General features: G+C 31.5%; 1 pseudogene; it reads left to right on the top strand.

Moving 5' to 3' along the window:
• The first annotated feature begins 2,530 nt into the window (after nt 1-2,530).
• LOC108376544 (transforming growth factor beta-1-induced transcript 1 protein pseudogene) lies at nt 2,531-4,021 on the top strand (annotated as a pseudogene).
• Nucleotides 4,022-5,784: the final 1,763 nt, after the last annotated feature.

Genomic DNA, 5,784 nt, shown 5'->3' with positions numbered 1-5,784 from the left:
TAAGCGTCATACGTACGTGCGTAATATACGACAATCTTTTACCCAGGCGACGATATGTATTTGGAAATGCACGGAAATGAAAATTTTCAGGAATTTTTATACATTGAACATATGAACATTTATATAAACTTCGTGAAAAACATAGGAAAATTCAATTAATTTGCCTACAAGTTGACATTACTGTATAACTAAGTGCCAATTTGAAGTTGGTAAAAAATTGCGTTGGTTTTTGGCAGTTTCTTCCAAACAAAAAATTGTCGAACATACTGTGTGAACTCGTCTTGTTTAAGCAGCCACGGCTTGAATTCTTTTTTTTAAATCCATTCGTCACTAAAAGTTTTTACTCTATTGTCGATTAAATAGCGTATGTAAAATATACATATGTATATGAATGTATGTACATTAGGCTGGGTAAATTTTGATTTTAATAAATCGCATGGTATTTCCTGATTCTGCAGATAATTCTAAGAGTGAGTATAGAAGAAACCATGGCTCGGAATTGAGTTTCGAGGCAGTGCAGTTTTAAATCACAATTTCACGACATTAGTTATTTAAATTTTTTCTTAAAATTTTTGCATATAAAATATCTGTATTTAAGTTTCTAACATTTTCTTTATTTGTATAAATTATTTGAAAAAGCAAATCGTTACCTAAAGGTGAAAATGTGCCAAGTACATTTTTTGGAGTTGTACAGGAGGGACGAAAAATCGATGTAATTTCACATTATCTGTCATTCTGCATCAAAAACTAAATTTTGAATAAAGTGGACTTGGCACGTTTCCACCTTTAGGTAGCGAAATACATCTGTTTTGTGAATTTTTAACTTAAAAGATTAACAAACAGTAAAAAGAAGCAAAAACTCGATATGATTTTTGCTGACAGTGCCTCTTCCATACAAAAATGACTTCTTTTCAACACAAACATTATAAAAATCGACGTTAAATCTTCGCTTATTATTGAACTTTAAAAAATTTAATATGCGACGAAATTGTATACTCAAAATCTGCTAAAAAGTAACTACAATTAAATGATAAAAAAATATATTGTTAAAACTTGCCAATATGTGGTGCGCTTATAATTTTGACACGGATTTTGGACGGTAAATATGGTAAATCAATTAAAAATGTTATAACCTAATATATAGGCATTTTGTATCTATTACACTTTGTAAAACCGGCATTATATGAAAAAATAAAATTTTGAGAACAAGTAGATTTTTCTTTTAAAAATGCGCAGGAGAAACCGATAATACAATTTGACCACCCTATTGCTTATATATTATAAGGGCCGGTTGTTCAATGTCTGATTAGCACAAATCGGAGGTAGAAGCTCCGGTTAAGCACAACTACTGCTTTATCGATCACATGTTACATGCATGATGTCGAAATCGTCGATAGTGTAGTGGTAGTGATAACCAGACATTGAACAACCGGCCCTAAAAGTTCTAATTTTTTTACAACGAGATGTCTAAAATTTGTTCTTCCTAAGAACCGGGACATTTTGCGTCCGGGACAGTTGGCAACCGTGATTTGGACCCATAAAATGGTTATGAAACGGACTGTAACTCTGCGTGTAATGTCTACCAATTTGATATTTTGATAGAGTGGTGGGTGATTCACAGTGGTCCACCAAATCCTTAACTAATGTAGGCCTCTATAATGAATTCCGCCAAATAGGTAGCTTACACAACGAAAAAAGTTTGATGTTGGTTTCCAAAGATAAATAAATTACACTAAGCAATGACATTTATGCAATAGTACATAGCTACTGCGCTGAGAATATTTGGATAGAATCGCGGCCTAGTATTTGACCTGTCAAAAGTCAATAATCGACGCTTATTGTTTGCTTTACTCCTGTCTTGGAGTCCAAAAAATCTATAAAATAAACCATTAAGTTGAAAGAATATTCATTTTCCGTATTATTGTTCCAGTTTCGCTCTTCAGTGTACATATGCACGCATGTGTAGATATGTGAATTCCATAGTTGGCCAAAAAAAAAAACAACACTCTGATGTCACACTCGAAGTGTTGCCGACAATTGCAATAAAATTAATAGCGAAGTCGTACACTTGAAATATGTATTACAAAAAAATTAATTACTTCATATAGCGTACGTGGCATACATATTTAAATACATACTCGTACATAACTAATGACAGCCGCCCATAATAATAGTCCATCGATGGCAGTGTTTCCTAAAAGGCAGACTAATTGACGCATTGACATAATTCGTGCAAAACTTCAATTTCAAACATAAGCAATAAAGTAAACCGAACGGAACAATGTAATGATAGAAAATATTGATTTTCACTGGCAGTAGATACGTATACGAGTACTTATTTTAAAATAAATCAAACAAAACAAGAAAATGAAGAATTTTTGTTACAAAGTTAAAAATAAGTATGATGGAATGCCGTTTTAAATAACATGTATATATACTATATGTACATATATACATGCGTCACATTTTAATTAATATACATAATTCAATAAATTCATATCGAAAGCCGTGTCATGCAATCAGTTGACGTGCTTCTTATACTTAATGCGCTTGGTTGGACGTAGATGGGTCTGTCGGTGGCGTTGTTTTTATGGACATGTCCATTGCCGTTGTAAGGCAATAAAATTTCATTAAAAAAAATAAAAAAATAAAAAATATAAATAAAAGCAAAGTATTATCATATTTACATGCTATAATACTTATCTTTCATACCCTCTTTCTACAATTTTCACTAAAACTTGTTTCTGATATTAGAACCCATTTTCGATTTATCTGTCATTGATTACATTAATGTCATCCTCATACAACGCTTCTTGGTAAAATTTACTATTGAATTTGAAAATTAGAATTAACACCAGAGGGCACATTTAAATCACAGATTCAAATATCAGAAACAATTTTTTGTGAGAACTGCCCGCGTTAAGTTTAAAAAAAGTAATTAAATTATATCACCGAAAGTAAAAACTTTTATTTAAAAAATTATTATCGAATTTTGACTAAATTGGTCATTTCAGTATAAAAAAACAACTTGAGTAAAAATTCCTGAAGTGGCCCCCTCAATTTTCACAAAGTAACGAATATTGCAATAAGTATTTGCATTCCTTAGCTTGAGTATCCACAAATACATCAGCAAAATATTTCGCCAGTTTTCGAGTTTTTCTTTATATACATATATTTTTCTAAATTTATTATTTATGGACCTTATTTTTGTAACAGTTATTGCGACCACAGTTTTCATGCGATTTTCATGAAACTTTGTGAGTACGTAAAAAAAAATTTTCTAAAAGACGATAGAAAACTTTTTTAGCAATTTTAAATTTTTCAAACTCCTTTAAAATGTTTTATTTTTTTATTTTTTTTTTAATTTCTCGTTGTGATTTTTATCGCGTTTATGTGTCAAAATGTTCCTTACAATATTTTTTGCTAATATGCTCAAAAAAAGTTTAAAACAAGTAGCAAAACCTGTAAAAATATTTGTGAAACAAATCGTTTTGGTACCCCTTTTGTTTGAAATCTACACTGTTTGAAAATTTTATTTTACTCGTTAAAAAATTTTTTTTTTTAACTTTTGAAAACGGGGGCTACACTGTTAAAAGCATCCTATATATTAATCCAGGTTACAAACTGTCTGTGTGCCAGCCGTTTTGGCGTGAAAGAGCAACAAACATACTCACTCGGTAGCAAACTTTCACATTTATACTCGAATGTATTATAATTTTGTATGAGTACTTTTTCCTTATTGCTTACTACTACTTTTTTAATCATTCGTAAATAACATGGTACTTATATATTTTTCTTCCAGTCGGAATCAGTTTGTCACAAATGCAATGAAATCATAACGAAGCGCATCATTACAGCGCTTGGTAAGACATGGCATCCGGAACATTTTGCATGCAAAGATTGCAATGCACCCATCGAGGAGGCCACATTCAATATACAAGATGGCGAACCAGTTTGTTCCAAATGTTTTCTGAAAAACTACTCGGGCACATGTCATGGCTGCAAGCAACCCATATTGGAGGTGAGTACCAAAGAAAAGAGGGATTTTAAATACCGTTACTTTAATAACTATACAAATGCGCTAACTCAATTTCTTTTAAACTTCGGTTTAGTATAAAACTCGTAGATAAGTTTAAAAAACTAAATGCCCAATAGAATTTAAAAAACAACTACTACATCAGCAAATAAGTTGCAGTGTTTAATAAACAAAGTACTTTGAAAAAAATTCGCAACTGAAACACTTTAGTTTTTATAAAGTTTTTTCACCACTCTGTTGAAAGAAAAACAAAAAAGCTAGAATGCGTACTTCTATATTAAGGTAATGAAATTTTAACTGATCAGATAAAATAGAAGCCTATTCACTGTCAAAAATTTTAATCCCTTTATCTATCAAACTTGTGTCCATAAAAAATATACCCACAAAAAAATGTTGATTTGGTTGTTTTTCGTAAGGCTTCGATCAACTTCAGAGAACATTTCACTCCATCATGTCAGAGATTTTCAGATGAACTCATAGCCCAAAGCACATGCCAAAAGTCAATTTTTTCCAAGAAAGCCAAGACCGTCATCATTTATGCAAAACAATGGATTTAGCAACTAATTTTTCATATTTGCTTTGATTCCGAGTAGAAAAGAAGTGGTGTTATTCGGAGAAACGTTGTTTAGGCACAACCAAGCAGAAAATAAAATTTTCTCAACATTTAAAATTGTCTCGTTAGATAAAATAATTACCTTGAACTTTAAAATTAAAAATTGTAAGATTTTATTTTTTTTTTGCCTGAAGCCAGTATATCGCACGTTTTATAATATAGAGAAATAAATAAAAACTAACGTTTTTTTTAAATTTCATCATAGCTATAAGATTAAGCTTAATAAGGTGAATATGTTTAGTCTAAAGGCCTGTCTGCAATTCTCAAGAAAAATCCCAAGAAATATATATTATTATTCTGTTTCTTGAAAAAGTACTTTGCTGTTTGCTGTAAATTTTCTTGAAGAAATAAATATACCAGCATTTTTCTTGAGAGGTGCATACTGATTTAAAAAATGTTGATAGAAGGAAGTTCTTTTCCATTTCTTGTGCATCATATTATATGAATTTTTCGTTTTTCTCAAGAGCGGCAGACTTCCCAAAACAGATGACTGAACTTCGGAAAAATTGCGAAGATATCGGCAGCCGGTTCGAAAACGTCCTAACTCATAAAAAATTTCCATGAACGTCCTATTTCAGAATTCGGTTTAAAAATACCCTATCTCAACTGAAAATATGTTGATAGGACGTTTCTGAATCGGCAGCTGAAACAGGGCGTTCTTTAACCAAAATATGAAATAGAAGTTGAGAAGTTTTCTGAGATTGGACGTTTTTTAACTGGCTGCCAAGTTAGGTCGATATTCCATTCAGCCGTCGCTATGTGCGTTTACCTCTGACTTTTTTGTTTACCAAGTGTATGAATTGATCTAACTTTGCTTGCGGTTTTCTACAAAAATGTAATTTTAAAATCATTTTCTATACTATTAAAGTTGCGATATAATGAATTTCTTAAAGTTTAGAAAATATTTTTAATGTTCTTGCGCCAAGGAATCCATTTCGACGATCACACAAGAACCCAAAAACACATTAACATTTTTTTAGAAGGTTCTTACAAGCCAAAAAGAAAAAAATTAGAACCTAATATTTTTGAAGGTAATTTTTAATGTCCAGCTAATTGGCGGCCGCTGTGGTGTAGAGGTAAGCAGTGCCCACTTTCACTCCGTAGAGCCTGGGTTCAAGCCCTGGTCAAAGCAACA

Source organism: Rhagoletis zephyria, unplaced genomic scaffold (genome assembly GCF_001687245.7).
Source record: "Rhagoletis zephyria isolate East Lansing unplaced genomic scaffold, Rhagoletis_zephyria_1.1 Rzeph_scaffold_10620, whole genome shotgun sequence".
In the NCBI taxonomy this organism is placed as follows: Eukaryota; Metazoa; Arthropoda; class Insecta; order Diptera; family Tephritidae; genus Rhagoletis; species Rhagoletis zephyria.
This window is presented reverse-complemented; position numbering and strand designations above follow the sequence as displayed.